Source organism: Vicugna pacos, chromosome 6, assembly GCF_048564905.1.
Source record: "Vicugna pacos chromosome 6, VicPac4, whole genome shotgun sequence".
Lineage (NCBI taxonomy): Eukaryota > Metazoa > Chordata > Mammalia > Artiodactyla > Camelidae > Vicugna > Vicugna pacos.
In genome coordinates this window covers 53,948,701-53,968,946 of record NC_132992.1, presented here as the reverse complement: position 1 = coordinate 53,968,946, position 20,246 = coordinate 53,948,701, and the positions used below count along the sequence as shown (strand labels likewise).

The 20,246-nt window shown below is 42.3% G+C and overlaps 1 protein-coding gene and 1 long non-coding RNA gene across 2 annotated transcripts in view; one reads left to right on the top strand and one right to left on the bottom strand.

Annotated features, from left to right (window-relative positions):
* GNG2 (G protein subunit gamma 2) overlaps positions 1 to 1,669 on the bottom strand; it is a 114,844-nt gene extending 113,175 nt beyond the window's left edge. Inside the window, exon 1 of the mRNA XM_031679044.2 lies at positions 1,466 to 1,669. The gene's annotated coding sequence lies outside the window, so the exon portion shown is untranslated. The remainder of the gene's footprint in view (positions 1 to 1,465) is intronic.
* Positions 1,670 to 13,011: 11,342 nt separating this feature from the next.
* On the top strand, positions 13,012 to 14,283 carry LOC140696925 (uncharacterized). The gene is made up of 3 exons (XR_012073606.1): positions 13,012 to 13,109; positions 13,725 to 13,843; positions 14,226 to 14,283. It is a non-coding gene; the product is annotated as an uncharacterized lncRNA (long non-coding RNA).
* The last annotated feature ends 5,963 nt before the right edge of the window (positions 14,284 to 20,246 follow it).

Here is a 20,246-nt window from a genome sequence, read left to right as displayed (position 1 = left end):
CAACACCAGCAATATTTCCCCTCTTAGTCATCGTTCAGGTTTGGTTTCATAAGTAAGCTCAGAAAACTAGACATTTTTTCCCTTTAGTACCCAAAGATTCTTATCTCTGAAAATGTGCTGCTACCCCATACATTTTGAGAAGCCAAATTAATTTCATAGAGATAGCATTGAAAAAAAAACAAAAAACAAAAAACTATCGCTCTTCAAATTGAGAATGATGATAAATGAGGAGGCATATACACTCTCCGTGCATAGTGTTTAAAACATACATTTTAAGAATTTATGGGTGTCTAAATACAACCTTTTTATTATGTTTACTCTGCTAAAAGCAGTTCTTTCCTTTGAAAATGTATCTCCTTTCATTCTAAAAATGCAAGACAAAATCTTTCATCAGTGATCATTTATGGCTTAACCACACTTTCTGTTGGAGACAAAAGCTTAATTTTTTAAATCATGCTACGCTAGGATATTAAACTCCTTCTCCTACGTATCCTGCCAAAGGAATCTCACAATCTCATTCCTAATCCGTTAGACCGGTTTACCGCACTTTTACGTATCATTCACAAATATGAACAAGCCACAGCCACAGGCTCTCAATAAGAGGACCCATTGCTTAAGAAAATCACACAATAAAAATCATGTTCTGATTTTACTATTTTGTCTATCTGTAGACTATGCAGGTAAGGAAACAACCCGGCAGCACTTTTACATGTTGTCTCTTACTGAGGCTAATAAGCACCTTGACATAGAGACGAATAAAATCTCTGTAAACATGAAATCCATATATGTATGGGTATCTGAGTCTAGACAAGTTAAACCTGCCACACTCCTCTGAGAAAGGATGCAACTTTAGGATACAGCCTATTGGCAAATGGTAGCTCTTTCTGAGGTTATCCTGAAAGCAGCTGCACAGAGCAGAGGGAGGAAGACATCGTTTTTAATGGTAAATACTGCCCCTCACATATGCAATTGCAGCCTTTGTTGGCAAATTCTGAGTACAAAAGGAGCTAACCATTAAAAAAAAGCCAAATCAGTCATCATGCCGCAAGACTAAAGCTACCCTAGTGCACTGTGTAAGAAAGATAATGCAGTTAACGTTTTCCACTCCTTCCACCCCTGAAACAGGACTGCACTGTTCAGATGATCAGCCTACAGCCTCTCAGCCCCAAATGATTTCAGCTGGGCTCTGCTTTTCTTCCAGAACTATGCAAACAGCTTCTTAACATTGAGTATGTTTTCCTGATGAGTCACCGAAGCTAAGCACTAATGAGGATTATTTTTTTAAAAAACAAAGGTGTCACAAATGTGGTCATTTCAAAAGCTTTCCTAACAGAACCCCTCCTAACCATGTCCCCCAACCCCGAGCCACTGTGCCTCTCTTTCCTTCGAAATCTGCCCTTAAGACGGCAGGCGGTGGTCATTTTTCTCACTTAAAAAGGAGCAAGATGAAAAGCGTTTCCTTTACCTTGGCTCCCGAGGCTGGCCAGAGAAGAGTGTCTTTTCTCCTCCCTCCGCGCGGCTGTGTGCAGGCGAGCTCCGGCGCAGCCCGCCCCGCGCAGCCCAACCCAGCCCAGCAGTAGTAGGAGCTGCCCACGGAGCGGCAGCCGCTGTGTGTATGTGTAGCAGCCGCGCCTGCAGCCCAGGGACTAGTCCCCACCCAGCTTTGTCTTCAGTCAACGTTCTTTTTACAGGAAGCAGCATCTCCCACTTCCTCCTCTCGCTAGCTGTGAGCTGCTTACTTCTTTCCCTCCCCTTCCATGTCAAGGCCCAGGGGAGCCCTCTCCCCTTCTGCAGGGCTGCTGACACCAGGGCTACAAGCCCCTCTCCCCCTTGTGCCAAGGTCCATCTGGTGCTGCCTGTTCCTTCCTGCCTCTTCTCATTCCCTCACCCTCACCTCCATCCCCGATCCCCTTCCCGGCACACAGTCTGCTTTCTTATCCTGAAGATGGGTTTGCTGCTGTTGCTTTAGGGGGTCGACAGCCCCCGGCCAGGTTCCGCCCCTGAGATCCAATACCGGCCTCCGTGGCTCTGCTTGATTTACTGTGGTCCCTATCAAGCCAGCGAGCTGGGAAAGCGCAGCTTCTTGCTGAAGTCTTTTTTTTTTTTCCCTGTGGCTAACATTCCAGACACTTAATTTCTCCAAGGTCCTGCGACCACTGCGATCTTGCTGAATCCATGTGCTCAGAGAAGAATAGCCCTGGTATGTACTCCTGTGGGGCACAGGAGATGACCCAAGTACTGCAAGGCTACCTGTGGCCTATGAGTGAAGACATATCCCCAAAAGATGCTCAGTGGTGGGAAGGGATGAATGAGGTAGAAACTAATGCTGTATCTTTTCAGCCCAGAAACAGAGTCCTCTTCCCCTTGCCCCACTCTAGTAGGGCTGAAAGGACCCTCATCCTCTTATCCTTTCCCTTCACTTTAGGAGGTGGAGTAGCATTAGGAGTAAGGGTACACAGACCATCCACCAGTATTTGAATCCAAGCTGTCATTTGTGACTGTATGAACTTGGGCAAATTATTTAACTTCTGTGTGATTTCCTCATGTGCAAAATGGAGGTGATGATAGTCCTAACACACAGCAGAAATCTGAGGAGTAAATGAAATGGTGCACAAAATGATAATGATCATTCCTGAAACCTAGGAAGTGTCCAATACATATCAGCTCTTGTTATTTTCAGAGGACACTGATGCTCAGAGACAGTGAGCGACTCGGGCAGTCAGCAGCCCAAACAGGACCAGTTCTTGGTTTCCCGATTGCCCACAGTTGGTATATTCACCACTAAACCTCGATACTCTTGGGTCTCTGAATTTATTCAGCTTTTGAGTCATTCTCCCCAAGAATGAACACAAGGTGCTTTGGGGAAGCTACAGATTAAGTGCAGGCTGAGAGCTGGGGTTGGGGGGATCCTTCTAATTCCCAGGCAACACCGTTGAAAAACCTCTCCTCAAGAATCAGTGCCTGGAAAGCTAATCTTCCTGCGCAAAATAGTTAATTCCCAACTTCACTTTTTAACACAGCCTTAGCCTTCCAGCAAGTAAACTAACAGGAAGTGATGGAAATCTAGGCTAAATGCAGGGTAACTGTATCGTCAGAGAAGTCACCAAGTGAGCCTTCCTAACCTGCCGTGGGGACCACAGCATATCAGCCTGGGAGGTACAGAATTTAATTTCTATGAAATGTTCTGCAGGATCCTACAGTCCCCAGGATACCTTTTGTTTAGATTTGATGTTCCATGAACAGAGTTTGCTTATTTCTTCCTGGAAATATTTTTATCAAAAAGGACCCCGCTGTCAACTCACTAACATCAGAAAACTACAAAATGGATCGTTTCAAGATTTAAAATGAGGAACTGCTTTTGAACCAACAGGAAATAGGATTGTAGTTTTGGGGGAGGACTGGATAAAATTCCCACAGCCTCCTATAACACAAATGAAGATCAGATATGAATTACCTCCCAATCAGGAATCTTGATGTCAAAAGTTATTGGGAGCTTTTAAATGAAAATTTAAATATATTATGACATCAAGTCTAAGAAAAATGAGAAGCGCAATTATAAATGGTTGGAAAGATTATGGAAACAAATCTTTGGTTAATTTTAAACCAGCAGATGCTGGTGTTAACTCTGGATTCAAACTGGTCTTTTTTTTTTTTAATCCTCTGTCCCCCTTTCCCTTTCTCACTCACTCTCTCAACCATCAAAGAGTGGCTGGTACTTATCTTTATGTCTACATAGGGACATCTCTTTCTGACAATAAAATCTCTAGGAAGTTGGCCTGCTGCCTTCTGATTGGTTCTTCTATCTCTGGCCTCATAAATCTCTCACTAGGTTACTCTGACCATTGCTGAGAAGTGCCAGCCAACCTCTCTTCAAAATTGAAAACTAGATTTTAAGATCTTCCTCTTCCTGTCTTTACCCTCATTGCTTTTCACTAATTCTAATAGTTGTTTTTCTGGAGAGAAAAGAAAAATGTGGAGGTGTAGACTGGCCAAGAGAAGATTAATCCAGTCCAGAGCTCTTAATGCAAGCATGGTAAGTGGACATACTGAGTCTGCAAAGCGTTCATTTCTTAAGAGATATAATTACATGACACCATTAACAGTTCACACTACCATGAGCCAGTAACCAAACGTGAGCCGGTACATAAGACAAAGGCCTGTAAAGTTCTTCAACATTCATCAGTGGCCCAAATTGTAGGCATCGATACCTTGTACTCACAACCACCTGGTGGAGGAGATGAATGGTAAAAAGGAGGCCATGATCTTGGCCTGATCTCTCTCCTGGATTACTGAGCACTCTAGCTGGATGTGCCTTGGAGTTCTTTAATATCAGCATTCCCCAAATCACACATGTTGCCTCACCCAAAGCTTGGTCCCCTTTCCATAGTCTCCATTGCATTTAGTGAGGAATATAAACCAGTCGCCCAGAGCAGGAATGTAAAAATAACATTACAACCATTGGTCTTTGTTACCGCATGTCTGATTTCGAGTTCCTCATCCTTCATACCCACCAGGAAACTCTCTTTGACCAAACTCCTCCTCTCTACTATCCTCGCCACTGTCTCATTACTGCAGTGCTTTGGTTTTCCCTCTATATTGTAGTAGAGGATTGGATAAAATTCCCCCAGCCTCCTATAGCCTGCAATACTTTCTACTTTGTCCTCCTATAAAGACAGAGTAGAGCTGGGTCTTCCTGGCCCTGTGAGTGCATGGTGCCCTGCCTCAGTCTCCATTTCAGCATTAACTATGTTATTTAATGAGTTGTTACTATGTCCACCTCCCTCCTCAGTATTTGAGCCCCTTAAGGCTAGGGCCATGCTTCATTCATCTTTGCTTGTCACATAGCAGGGAGCTAACAGATGTTTGTATAATGAAAAGACATAGCTGGCAGAAATTCCAAAACTGGTCTTATTTTCCTTTGGGTGCCTGAGGAGTAGGGGAAAAGGAAGTTTCTAATACGAGAAGTTGGTCATGGGATAAGAAACAATAAGCCATCTATTTTTTTTTTTCAAATTGTCTGCAGAAAGCCATGATCCATATATACCAAATCGTGAATATTTGTCATATAGGTAACCCTAAAGAATCCTGGGGCAACTCCTCATTCCATTTCTGCACTGAATTGCTTATAAAGAAGCACAGACTGGCAACAAAAAGAAATTTTTAAAATACATTTTAAAAAGAAACAGGAAAAAAAGGAAAGAAAGCCATTCCTTACTTGCATTTCCAGATGAACTTTAAAGACTAATTTATAATTTTAAAGAGACTAATTTCATTTTCCCCTTGTACCTGCATTCTCCAGTTTTTGCCACCTCACAGCTGTCCCAGAGCCCCTCCCATGCCAAGTCCTCAAACTCTTCCTCTGATCTCTTTAAATATTGTTCCTCTCTCTCTCCCCCCATTGCCATGCCCAGCTATTTCTTTACTATTTTGATTGACTTGCCTTCTGTGGCTAAGCTCCCCTCCCTACCCCCGCCCCCCGCCCGGCTTCTCTGTCCAGATCTCTTTTTGGGTATCTCTCTGTCCTTCCTTATTCTGTTGCTTCAGAGAGGAGCCAGAAACTGTACCAGCACTGCTGCTTCCTTGAGGGCATGTGTGGGCTGCGCTGGAGAGGGCAGAGTGAAATGGGAATAAGAAGGTGAATTTATATACTAATAAATTCTGTCCACTCATCTACTTTAATGATACATTGGCTTAACTGTTGTGCCAAATAGTAATCAAGAATAAATAAGTGAATCATTGAGCTATTATTTTATCACAGAAAATCTATAATTCCAGGCATTTCTTGGATCAATTAACAGGAATGGAAGTCTCTCTAAGACTGCTTAAAAAAAAAAAAGGCATCATAATAATCTGATCTGTGTGTCACAGGATCAGCCCCTCCCCACCAGACATCTGAGCCTACCTCCAGCTGCTAGGAGCCAAGAAGACTGAATCCTACTCTGTTTAAAGAGAGTCCAGGGGCAGGGCGGGCAGAACTCAGCCTTCTCCAGAGAGAGTCGCTGGCCCTCAAAAAATGGGAACTGTCAGTCTCCACTGCACAGCTCAGCACAAAATTAATAGAAAGAGGGGTTTGCTGAGCGATGGTCAGCTCTTCCTTCACAGGGCAAAGCATCAGAAGCATGAGTTCTCCCTTCCCTTTGCCCTGGGCAGGGCTAACAGGGGGGCCGAGTAGACAGTGTGAAGCTCCCCAGATTCTTCCCTGCCACTGCCTGAAATGTCACCCCAATGGAACTCATTTGGGTTGTATATATATGCTGTGTTATGTACTTAAAGCCCTAGGTGGAGGTTGCCATGATGAAAGAGTTCAAGAAACTTGCATTCGTAACAAATACAAGGGTTGAGGAGGGCTAATTATGAAACAGGAGGTCTGGCTGAAGGGGACACCAGGTATGGAGGGAGGCAGGCAGGAGATGGGGGAGGAGGTCAAACCAGAGCTGGAAGTTGGCAAGAAAGAGCCAGAGAGGCCCGGATGTGGATCCAAACAGCTGTGCTCAGGGAGAGTTTGGCCAGTTTAAGTAGGGACAAAGGCTAGACACTCCGTGAGTGGACGCTGCCTGCTTCTTATCTGAAGTTCTAGTCTTCCCATAAGCAGAAAATATTCCAAACCCTCCACCAGTGGAAGGTGGAGCTAGACCGTCCACTTGGGTGATGAAAGAATTGAAGCCAAAGGCATTCTTGCTGTTAAAAACAGAAACAGTCATTCTGCAAAATACAACCTGTCCCCTCTAAAAAGTCTCTGAAGATGCAAACAGAAAAGCAGAGACAACAGGAAACAAGCAACAAGATCAAGAGGGAGTCAGCAACGAAGTATGGCAGAGGTTAGAGAACGCTGTGCACACGCAGAGTCTGGGAAAAACAATCCTTTGAAAGGAAGGTCTGAATGAAAGGATACGAATCAGTGAGATTATTATCGCACATGTAAATCATTTTGAAGTGTCTTGAAAGAAAAGCTATATGATAATAACTCCAAACATTTGCAGGCCAGGCAGAAAGGTAAGATTTGGTCTTTCTGTGCCAGGTATGTCACCACACTATTTTGCTGGTAAGTAGCTTAGCAAAAGGTAGAGAATCAAAGGCGTCTGAGGGCATTCTGTCATCGCGTCTTTGGTCATATCCCTACTGCAAAGAATATTCATAGGTTCGCTTATGACCTTGGTCTCCCCAGCTCTAGTTTCCTCCTGAGTCTTAAGTTTCTCACTTTGAATCTTCCTGTGATAGAATTTCAGAAACAGAACCATGGGAGTTGGCGAGGGAATTGAGATGCCAAGTGTTAGATGGTGAATCTGTCTTCTCCTGAGTCCACTGGAGTCTAACTAGACTGAGTGCCCCCTGAGGGCAGGGCTCTGCCTCTCATCTCTGTACACTGTGTGTGTTCAGTACGTGTTTGTTAACTTTAAGTGAATCTAAACCGTTAGGTCTTGTGTAGGAAAGTTATGAGTACTAATGACCACTCTGAAGATCCAAAAATGTAGATTTTACAAAATTCTAAGTGAATGAGCAAACAAACCACCAAGGCTGCTTAAAATATGACCAAAAATGTCCCTGGGAATTAAAAAATGAGAAGAGAATGTGGCAAGAAGAAAAATGTGATATTGATGTTGAAACAGGAAAGACCCTGAAGTTACCAATCAAGTAATACTATTAAACCAGGAGGCAAAAATCTGTAAGTTACTGGTGTGATAAAGAAGTCTCACTATACATAGAAAGCTCTTAAAAAGTTTTGTTTGTTGGTGGCTCTTCTTGCAAATCTCTAAACTTAGAAGGTGCATTTTCAGTAATGCAATACATTTGAGATAACTTCCTATGAAATGTTACAAAAATGACTTGTTGCTTTAGCAAGAAGTTAGTCAACATTCTTTAAATATTACTTGTATGATTGTGCAGGGTAATTTCAGCAGAGAAGAAATCGCAAATTATTGACTTGGCAAACGTAGTTAACAAATAAACTTTCTTAGCAAATTACTTTTACTTACACAGTTTTCTAAAAGAAAATGGCTGGGTTAGTTGTATCCTTGCTCCTCCGCAAGTCACCTCTTATCTTGGTTACAGCTCTTACTGCACTGTGTTGTCATTGTATGGTTCCCTTTCTCTTTCCTCCACCGCGTGTGGAATTCTAGAACACACAGCCAGTGTCTTACTCACTGCTGTGTCTCTAGTGCCTCCCACAGTGCCCAGTGCACAGCACATACTAGGTGTGCAATAAGTATTTGTTGCATATATGAATGCAAAAGCATTTCAAGCGAGGTAGAGATTAATTTTAGGAGGAAAATTATAAGCCAAGCATCTGCAGATTTATTTGTAATTTAAAAAGTTAAGTCTTAGAGTATCATGTTAGTAAGCAAGTTTGTCATTATTTATAAATTGTCATTTATGGCTTTGTTTTCAAATGAAAAGAGTGGGTTACTTGCTCAAGACCAGTTATTGTTATTGATTCCTTCCCAGCTCAAAAAATACTGGAATTCACCCAGACCACAGACAAGCCATTTGTTTGCTGTTAAAATATTTATATGCATTCCTCCTAACTCCCCACCACCAACTTTTTGCATCTAAAAAGTAGTTATATGAGCTGAAAATTGACAGCATAACATGACTAAGAAAACCCCATCAATGCCCTAAAACACACTGGGCGCTCTGAAATAAGCGTGGGAAACTGTATTACCTGAACCTTTAAGTAAGGATCACATACGTCAGTGGTTTTATATCTTCAGAAGGCATCAGCAATAACCTCAAATAATATAGTCAAGGGGGAAAAAGTAGTACTTGCCCATGGCTGAGGGGACACCGCTAGGGAAAAATAAGACTTCAAGAAAGAAACTGAAGTGTTCAGAATGAATGGATTTGCTTAACTGTTAGTGAGACAGACTCTTATTTTATTCTGGAATAATAGTCTAAGGAAATTCATCAAAGACCCACCATTTGTGACCATCATCAGATAGGAAAATAAAAACACCTTCCTACCCCTAAATTTCTAGGACAATAACTGTGTGCTTATGATGGTTAGCCAGGGCCTGGATGGTGTCTGGTACATAGTGAGCACTTACTAAACCTTTGTTAAATGAATGAATGAACTTTACACGAATTACTCATATTTATAATGGGTGAAGGATGAGGTTTATGAAACAGCACCATACCCTAACCAGCCGAGCTGATGGCCAGGGTTAGGTTTAGAATGAATAAGAGAGAAAAGGTGCTGGTTCTGGTACGGATGGTGAAATTAGGTGCACCACATTATAAAAAGGAGTTACAACGCGGGGTGGGTATAGCTCAGTGGTAGAGCATATGCTTACATGCACGAGGTTACAGTACTCTATTAACAGAAAGAAAAGAAAAAAGGAAGAAAAGGAGTTACAACAAATGCTTCTGTGCAGATTTTGTGGGATGATAACGTATGCATACGTGGCATCAAGTCTTGTCTTTTCACCACTTTGACAACAAGCTTGTCTCCTCCACTCCGAGGGAACCTGCTTCCTAACATAAGGGATCAGCTTCTCCCACTTCGTATCTGGAAAGGTGTTACTAACACACTTTCTAGGGAGGAGAAAAACCACCCCCAAACCCACTCTAGATTTGGATGCAGTTGTTCCCGAGGCTGCCTTTTTCTTCTCACGGTCAGCCCATGGGCAGTTAGTCCTGAACATTGGCTCAACGTGGGGCCCAGGAAGAGTATTCTCTGCTTGCAATCTGTTCTCTTCTGACCGTCAGTAACCACAGGTCAGCAATCTCCTTAGCCTCGTAGGTGCCACAGAAATTCCCACAGGTACCCTTGGCAGGTTTCAGGAATCAACAGAAGGGAAATAATAGGGGAGATTAGGAAGGAAGGGTTTCCTTTTCTCGTGAGAACCATTTGATTAAATCAGACCTCTGAAAACAGAACTCAGTTGAGAATCAAATAAACAAAAGGCAATGCAACTTACTTTTAAGAGAAAAAAATACGAAAACTTGATCTTAAAATGAAGGGAGAACATCACCACCACCACCAGATGAAGAGGGAGAAAAGACCAAGAGGCAATTGTGTTGCTGGCAAAACTCCCAAAAGCAAATTCTAATTCACTGCATTTTGGGAGGGGGGGGGGAATAATCATTTAGTTTAAAAAGGGTGGGGATGTCACTGGAATTGGTCATTTTAAAACTTTTTATCTAAAAGTCTGAGTATAAAGTTTTACTCTTTATTTGAGTATAAATCATGTATTCAAATATACAAGTATTTATTGGAAGCTTATTAGGTGCCAGCAAAAAACAAAATAGTCCAAGTCTCTCATTTCGTGGAGTTTATATGATAGTAGGGAAATCAAAAATAAAAGAGTTAAAAAATAAATATTTGATATGTCAGGTAGCATTAAGGCTTGTGAGTAAAGGGAAACAGAATGGCAGGAATGCATATAATATTTTAAGTAGAATGGTCAAGGAAGGGTGCTGGTTATTCCCTGATTTCCACCTCCTCGCCACCCTTTCAGTTCATTCTCTACCATCTTTGTTTCGCTCTGTGCCCAGTAGGTATCTCCGAGACAGCCCCCAATCATTCGTGGCTCCTGCCATTCATACCTTTGTGTGGTCTCGTCCCACACTGACTCAGATGGATCTATGTGACTAATAGAATATGGCTGAGGTGATGGTGTGTAATTTCCAAGGCTGGGTTATAAAAGGCCCTGTAGCTCCCACCTTGGGCTCCTGGACCACTCACTCATGGGGAAGCCAGGTACCATGTGGTGAGGACACTCAAGTAGCCCTGTGGAGGCCTGTGTTAGGCATCCTGCCAAAATCCAGCAACGACTTGCCAGCCATGTTAAGTGAGCCACCTTGGAAGTGAATCTTTCATCCAAGATCAGCCTTCAGAAAACTGACATCTTAACTGCAATCTCATAGGAGACCTGGGGTAGGAAACATCGAGATAAGCCACTTCCAAATTGCTGACCCAGAGAAACTGTAAGAGATAATAAATGTTTATTGTTTCAATGCACTGTGTTTTGAGGTAATTTGTTATGCAACAACAGATGATTTGTATAGTACCCAGCTGCCTTGGACTGTGGTTTCCAGCTGTGTTTGGTCAACACACAGAAGGTGAGGTCAGTGTGTTTATTCCTCCACATTCTGCTCTGGTCCTGGTTTCCTCCCATAGTCACCACAGCCCCCTCTGGGCAGCCCCATGTGTCTGCGGCACTGCAACTCTCTTAGTGCTTCTACAACACTAGCAAGAGGCCTCCGAACATGTGGGGAAGAGGGTTCCAGCAGGTGCAAAGTCCCTGAATTCAGGGAATGCTTGATGTGTTCAAAGAACAGCGAGGAAGTCAGAGTGGGTAGAGTAGAATACACAAACAGGAATGTGAAGGGTGCGAGAACAGAGGGGCAGGCAGGGGCATGTCAGGTAGCATTTTGTGGGTCATGGTTGTGTTCTGAGTGTTCCGTCCATCCGTGGGTGGGTGGGGAGTGGTCTGAACAGGGCCACGGCATGACCTAACTTGCATCGTGAGACCAGGGTATAGGTAAGGAGACCAGACAGGAGGCTCTTTGAGCATTTAGAAAGAGGAGGAGGCTTGGGTATGGTGGGTAATAAAGATGGTGAGAAAAGACTGAATTCAGAATATATTTTAAAGCCAGACCTAGAAGAATTTGCTACTAAATTGAATGCGGGAGAAATAAGAGTAAGGAAGACTCTTAAAGCGAACGTTGAGGCTGGAATTGTTTACTGAGATCAACATAAGGGAGCCTGGTGGGGGCAGTTTGGAAGGAGGAGGCCAGAAATTTAGAGTTTGTTCATTTCATCTTCAAGAAAGGAAAAAAGTAATATTACACTGTTTAAAAAAAAAAAAAGAAGATGAGAAGTTTTTTTCTCACTTTACAAAGAAAAGGCTCTCCATTCACACGTTTCTAGCTCCCGGCCTACTGGGACACTGCCACTAGAAGACGTCTCAAACCAGACAGTGCTTTCTCAACTTGAGCTAGAAATGTGATTGGTTCTGGGTCAGTTCCGGCTCCCCAGAAGTCTGACTAAATCAGTCCAGGAGCCAAGTCTGTTCCTGGGGTCCAGGGCCCCTATTGTTTGCTATAAAACATAATCTGCCTATTGATTAAGGATTCTAATTATCTGGCTTATAAAAGGTCATCTCACTGGTTAACCCCTATGACTTTTTTTTTTCATTTGAAATATGACACCTTTCAGCTCCAGAAGCAGATGTGGCAGGAAACGACTTAACAGACACTTCCGTTTTTCTTGGGACAGCACCTTTGACCCACTTCCGCAGTTTGGGGCTCTTTTTACCATAAAAGCAGAGCTGTGCCCCCACCCCAAATGAGACACTCACTCTCCTTCTACAACATTGGTTACCTGCTTTTTCTCTGCAGACTCAAAGCTTTAGAGAGAACTGGGCAAGTGAGTGTGGAGCTGGAGCTCACAGACCTGCCTCTACAGACGTGCTAGGAGACCAAGGCAGCACCCTGGGCTCCGCGGGGAGAGGGCAAGCCTTTTGTCTCCTTGTAATGTTTGCCCCCGGGTCACTCACACCCTCCTCTACAGGACGTTTTGTGATGCCAGTACACAGCTGCCTGGATGCCAACAGGCATTTTGTTGTTGTTGTTGTGTTCATGATGACCTCTGTCTAAAAATTCTGGAGGCTTCCAGGAAGGGACACAGCCGACCGTGATAAAATGGACTTCTCCTCCCTGCCCCCCTCCGGTTACCATGGCGACTCTGAATGACTGATTTCCTGGTTGCCATGTAAATGCAGTGGGATCCCAGCCACCACACCACACAAAGATGTCAGTAAGAATAGTGAGAAAACAAAACATATCTAAAAAGACAAAAGATTTCATCTCAAGCCTTTTTCTCACACAAAGTAGAGGAAAGGAACCAACAGTAATGAGAAATGGTGCTCTTCCTGAGGGAGGCGCGTGTCTCTCCCTCATTGGAGGAAAGACTGGAATAAAAAGGGGAAATCCCTCATTTGTCACGGGAAGAGTTGGCATGGTGACAGGAAGACAGATGCCATTCTCAGGTGGCTAGAATCCGTCAGTAATCAGCCTGAGTCCCACTGAGAGGAAATCTGAAATATTTAACCAGGGTGGAAGAATTAAATTAGACTGAAAACAGAACAAAACAAAACCAAGAAAAACAGGTTTCATGGACATTTTTTAGAATTACTCTTATTTGTGTAGTTTCATAATTTTAAAATTAAGATTCCAAATTGTCTAATTTATAATATTTGCTGGATTAACTTTTATTTCTATCCAATACTTTTGGAGAAATAATAAAACACAGTTATTTTTCTATTTTTTTAAAATTGTGACACCTTGATAAAACCACATTTCAAAAATTGATGAATCCAGATTTCTATAACCTGGGTGTTATCTGTGTTTAGTAATATCTATAGAGAGCACTAGTATATTTTTAAAAACAAATAAAATGTATTTTATATTACTCACTATGCATACAAAAACTAAAATTGTTGATAACTCACTTCCTTGGATTTTCATATCTTAGAATCAAATGGCTTAAAATTAATCTGTTCTTTTTCAAAAAAATTTTTTTTTCTGCCTTACAAATGCTTCAAATAAAGGTTTTGAAAACCTAGTCAGGCAGAATTTTCATGGTGCTGAAAGACAAACACACAGAGCTCCTGGTGCTTTACTATTAGTTTTCTGTAGCTGAATCACGAAGTCATTTTTGAATGCGATATTGTGGGGGTGAGGGGTTAGAGCTGCAGTGAGCTAAAGCACGCCATGTTTTATAGATGCCAGAGAAGTGACACCAAGAGGGACTCCAGGGGACGAAGCGGACGGATCCTGGCCCAGTAACTGCCATTTCTTAATACGCTTTCTGGCATTCAAATCTGCCTCATCACAAAAGCCAGTATGTTCCAAACTGGGTCAATAGGTGTCACACAGGGTAAAAAGTTGGGGCAGGAAATTCAGGGCTCAAATAAGTTTGTAAAATCTTAGGTTCAATAATGTTATTAAACAGGTTGATTTACTGCAGAAGTTCTCAGAGCTTTTGATAGTCTGATATCAAAGGTGAATAGTTACGGCATATTTAATGGAATACAGACTAGGATAGGAAGGAGCCCTAGAGAATATGACACTTTCCCAAACACATCTTCTGAGCTCCTCAGATCATGCTGTGAGAGTTGCTCGGCCTGTTCCCTCTAATCGTAATTTAAAGATATATGGATTTTTATGATTTAAAATGACAAGATTTTAAAAAGTGACTGGCTCCATATGATTATTGAATTTAGTGCATAGCCAGATTCCTGAGAGACTGAAGATGAAGAAAAAAAAGAATTGAAAAAGAACCTACAATAAATCAGGTAACTTTCAGAATATCTACTTTAAATCTGAGCACAAGAGCACTTATTTCCCTTTTCAAGATTTTATTATAGCTTTCATAGAGCCAGCAGGTGGCTGGGCCCTCCACATTTTTACCTCACCAAGCTGAGTGCCTTCAGTCAGACTGGTTTATGGCTGGGACAGTCATGGAAACAGGATCGGAGCACTGATGGGGGAAACTGAGAAGAGGAAGCACAAAGAAGAAATATTTATTTTGCCTGGGTTTCCAGGGAAGTCTTTAGAAGAGATGTAGAGGGTGGCTGAGGGCCGAGTAAGAGAAAGGGGACTCCTGGCTGAGGTAACTGCCTGTGCAGAGGCATGTGGGTGGGACAGAGCCATGAATGGTTGGGCATGGTGGGAGCAAATGGCCGGGGTGTGCTGGTGGAGTCCACTGTGGATTGAAGAGGGTTGGGGTCAGTTTGGGAAGTACTTCCATGACATTGCAACCACTGTCGAAAAATGAGGAACCATAGAAGATTTTAGTCAGAGGACTGATATGACTAGGTGAGCATTCTGGAAAAACCATTCCATGACAATGTGGGGCAGGTTTTGAAAGGGAGGAAGGTGGATGGTGAGAGCAGAGTAGACACACCAAACACCTGAGTGGTTTCCATAGTGCTAAATGGTCAAGTGTCTGGTAACGTCAGGGAGGAGGTATCAGGGAGAGAAGAGCAAGAAAGAGGCAGCAAGGATTACTCTCAAGAGTAGAGCAACCAGAGTGGATGGTTACGCCTCCATCTATCCATTTGACAGTTATTTATTTGCATTAATATGAGAGTAATATCTCTTCTCTCTCTTTGCCCTAAAGACATTCCCTGTGATTTATGGTAAGAATGAGTTGATTAGCAGTATCTGATACTGTTCTGCTAATTATAACTTAGTTGGATTGTTGGTCTCTTCTGCTTTATGATAACATGGGTGGGCCTTTTACTGGAACACCTCGATTTGCTACTTTAGTGGCACCAGGATTAGCAGCAGAACTCTCCAGAGAAAGAGAAATTTTTTTTGTCTTCAATTTCGGTAAATAATTGTGCTCTGTGAGAAAGGGTCACACTTGGGCCACTCCTCTGGCAACTCAGGTCAAACTACTATCCTTTTTGGGGGGGGGTTAATTAGGTTTATTTATTTATTCATTTATTTTTGGAGGAGGTACGGGGGATTGAACCCAGGGCCTCATGCATACTAAACATGCGCTCTACTCCTTGAGCTAGTTACATTAGTTTTGGACCCCAGACAGGTCCGTGACTATTCTGGTAGGGACTCAGGAAATGGCATTCCTGTGCTGGGACAGTGAGTGGCTGGCTTCTCAGGACTGTTTAGATGTGCAGATCCCTGTGGCTGCTGCCAAGGAAATTGTGGCTGCCAATCACAGAGTCAGTTACTGAATCTGACAGCCCTAAAGGATGGAGAAAGAATAAATGCAATTAAGTACTCTGGTGAAGACCTGGGAAAGATGTTTTCTCTCTCACCATTGGTACAAAAATAACACAGTAAAATCAGACTTGTATAAAACTGATTTGAAGACATCAACACCAGACAAAAAGATTCTAATTGTACCTTCCTTCCTAAGTCTCTATGTCTAGACTAGATATTATCAAGACAATTGTCTCATATCTGGATAAGCTTTTAGTGTCCTGGCTCTGAAGAGGAGAGTTTTTTTTCAAGGACCTCAATTTCATTACTGTTTAGGTCAGGAGAGGGCAAATAAGCATGATGTCATAGCGTCCATCTAGGTTAGACAAAAAAGGAGTTCTTTTAGACAATGGAAAAATGGCATACTGCGGAGTATAAACTTTCCTAGGCAGAATGTTCAGAAATCAGCATGTTTCCTTTGATGGGACTCTCTGGGTGCTATGTGTGAAGACTTAATGCATGTTAAACATCATTTTTTTTTTTAGATTTTAATTTATTATTTATTTTTAATTGAAGTATAATTGATTTACAATGTTGTGTTAGTTTCTGCTATACAGTTAGTCATTCAGTTTTGTATATACATATATATACACACATACATATGTATTCCTTTTCCTATTCGTTTTCACTATAGGTTATTACAAGATAATGAATATAGTTCCCTGTGCTATACAGTGGACCTTGTTGTCTACCTATTTTATACATAGTAGTGTGTATCTATAAACATCATTCTTAAATATATTAGTATGTATTTCATATATAGTCTACTGGACATATTCCAATCTTTTTTCGTGACAGAATTTGCATTATCTGGGGGCTGTCATTAGGACAACCATTGCCCTTGGACAGCCCTAGTGGAAAGCATTTCACAGAATCTGTCCCCGCCTCTGCAGGCTGCAAGTCGAATCGGTTTTTCACGATAATTTCCTAAATCCTCAAGAATGATTTTCTCATTTGCCTCTCACTTCTTCCTTTTGTTTTTCCTTCAGGTGCCTTTCTCATTTTATTTTTTCAATAGGTCTGTTGAAATATTATCACGGTCCCTGAAGCCATATCACATGGGTTCAAATCCAAGCTCCCCGCTTACTGCTAGTTGTGCCTCATTGTTCTCATCTGTCAAATGGGGGTAATAGTGCCTTCTTAATAGGAAGGGTTATATTAATGGAGAAAAGCAACGGGCTATTTTCCTGGTGGAGGCTCTAAATGTGGGGTCCCCAGACCTGGGCAAATGTCAGAATTCCCTGGGGAAATATTTTAAAGTAGAGATTCCTGGGCCCACGGCCACCTATTCTCAGTCAGTCAGTCTGGAGAGGGGCCTGCTGTGCCTGATTCATGTGGTGACATTTAAGAACCACTACTTCATTAGAATTCTATCTCCTGTGATGCTGTCCTTGTCCCTTTCCCCTATTCTCCCGAGCTTCTTCCATATTGTCTCCAATGACAAGTCTCAGATTTTGTGAAGTCTGGTTGAATTGTCTACCAATGGTGACCCTTTAGAGAACCACCCATCTTCTTACTTATGAAACTGGTTTCATATTATACACTTGTGGTCACTCCACAGGATCTGTCAGTGACCTCTACCCTTGGAAAATAATGATCATATACATGAAGGCTCCAAATAATCTGCATTTGCCATAGTGGGCAGTGATGTGTTCTAGGCATCACATGTGTGTGACTGAACTGAGTTTCAGGGCTCCAAATACCCCAAGGTAGGAGAGCCTTCAGGGACTAGTTTACATAATGTAACTTCTCTAGAAGAAAGGGAAGTCTCACTTCCATTCATTAGCATAGGAGTTGTGCTAAGAGGCAGTCACTTAGAGTGGTGTGAAAAGTCAGACTGTTCTCCTGTATACTTGACCTGGGGCAGAAGGGCTAATGTGGCTTTCTTCTTTCTGCATCTACTCACTGGATGCAAAGCTCTGTTCAGCTCCACCGAGGAAAACTCCTAGAGGGGATGGAATGTGTGACAACTGAGGCACAAAATGGAAGAGCAAAACTAAAGATGCAAAGGATTTTAAGAGATGGGGACACAAGTAGAAGTGGGAGGACAAGAGAGGGACATCTCCAGAGGGCAGAGGTCCCTCAGGAGACTGGGAACTGAGCCGCTGAGGAGGCCGCTTCCTGAGTGGGGAATGAGACTGTGTCCAGGAAGGAGGGGCCATTGAACAGGCTCAAGGAGCTACTGCTGATTTTCTGTTGAAGGAAGATGTTGTGCAGAACATTTCATAGGTGTCATAGGGGACATACTGACGGAAAGACGCCAACAGACAGTAAAGGAACATGAAGTTTCTTAATGATAAAATGATGAGGGATAAAGAAAGTTCTGGAGTCAGGTGAAGCTGAAGCTAAGGTGCATGCCCTCTGACCTCACCACAGCCTTCCAGGTTCCCAGGCTACTTACTTTCTCAATCTATTTCAGCATAATTTTCCCTGCACAGCATCTCATCCTAAAATTTTCAAGACTGGACATCAGGGCTTCCTTTTAAGCACTTGTCAGCAAGAGATCCGACTCTCAGCAGGAAGATACAGCCATTATGGAAAACAGTATGGAGAGCCCTCAAAAAATCTAAAACTAGACTTATCATATAATCCAGCAATTCCACTCCTAGGCATATATCCAGAGGGAACTCTAATTTGAAAAGAGACCTGCACCCCAATTTTCACAGCAGCACTATTTACAATAGCCAAGACATGGAAACAACCTAAATGTCCATCAACAGATGACTGGATAAAGAAGTTGTGGTATATATCTACAATGGAATACTACTCGGCCATAAAAAATAATAAAATAATGCCATTTGCAGTAACATGAATGGACCTGGAGATTGTTATTCTAAGTGAAGTAAGCCAGAAAGAGAAAGAAAAATACTATATGGTATCATTCATAAGTGGAATCTTTAAAAAAAAAAAGACACAAATGAACTTATTTACAAAACAGAAATAGATGCACAGACATAAAAAACAAACTTAACAGTTACCAGAGGGGAAAGAAAGGGGGTGGGAAGGGATAAATTGGGAGTTTGAGATTTGCAGATACTAGCTACTATTTATAAAACATATTAAGTTTCTTCTGTAGACCACAGGGAAATACATTCAATATCTTGTAGTAACTTATAATGAAAAAGAATATGAAAATATATGTATGTACATGTATGACAAAAACATTATGCCGTACAACAGAAATTGACACAACACTGTAAACTGGTTATACTACAATAAAAGAGAGAGAGAGAGAGAAATCAGGCTTAGATGCCCACGGAATAAAAAACCTGAATGCCTAGTCTTTCTCTTCACTTCACATTTTCTGGTGCTTTATGTCTCTTATCTGATACGATTAGTTCCATGTTCCTTCCTGCTTCACATGGTAATTACTTGAATCTCTGCCTCACGTTCCCCTCCACAGAGCCTGGGACCATTAATAAACATCAGGATAGCAACGAAGCTTTCTCTTGTCTCTTTTGCTAGTTCCTCAGAGAGGGCATTCAAAAAGCTGAGTCTTGGTAATAATTCCAGGATCGAAAGCCTAATTCTACAGAGTGGACCTTCTGTTAATTTGCATTCCCCTACTTCGGCAAAGACCCTGCTGACCATCAGGGTCCCCACTCTTTTTAGCACGGAATTTATCTTTTATCCATTTATACAATAGTGGGTGGGCAGTAAGGTATCTTTAAACTGGGCATATAATAAAGAGTTGTTAACTCAGAGCAGACAGGAAAATGGGTCTCTTTGGACAGAGCAGAAATAAATGGAATGCCCTAAAGGGAATGGAAAAGAAAATCTATTTCCAGAACATTTGCATTCTATTAATGAGCACTTCAGGCCATGTATGCAATAACTTTGCATTCATTACAGCCCTAGTTGTGTTCCCAGAACCCACTTAGGTGACATCCCTTATGCTTTCCTTCTCTCCCATGAAAAAGATGCTACTAGAAAATTAAAGTGGCTTTAGCAACCTCAGTGTTGAGTAGCAGGTGTTTTTTTCCTTACACACTACCCAGTGGCGCGGGCATCCCCAGGACACATGCAAAGCCTTTTGCACAAGGCAGGGAAGCCTTTCTTCTGACTTGCTACCCTCTGGAGGGAGTCCCATTAGCACCAAGCCAGCCTTTCATCTGCCACCTGTCTCCAGCACTTGACTCTTGTCTCCCAGCTGGTTGACAAGCTCTGTGTTCAATCCCCAGGGAAGAGCTAGCTTCCACATGGCCCTGACCCCAGCAGGAGGCCCAGGGCAGGCAGAAGCCAGGCACGCCCAGGGATGGAGCCCATCAGCATGTTGGCACTCCTGCACTGTTGTGCAAAATCTACATGCTGAGCACCAAGGCACACTCTGGAGGATTTTTTATATAGAGAATAGAAGTATTTGCATCCTTCTGGCTAACAGAAAGCCAAGAATTCTCAGAGGTAATTCCTACTTTCCTTTCTCCCGTCAACCCTTAAAACACCCTTCTTCTGCCTTCTCCAAAAGCCTCAGTGTTATTTATTTAATGCATATTCTGAACAAAGTCAACATTCAACAA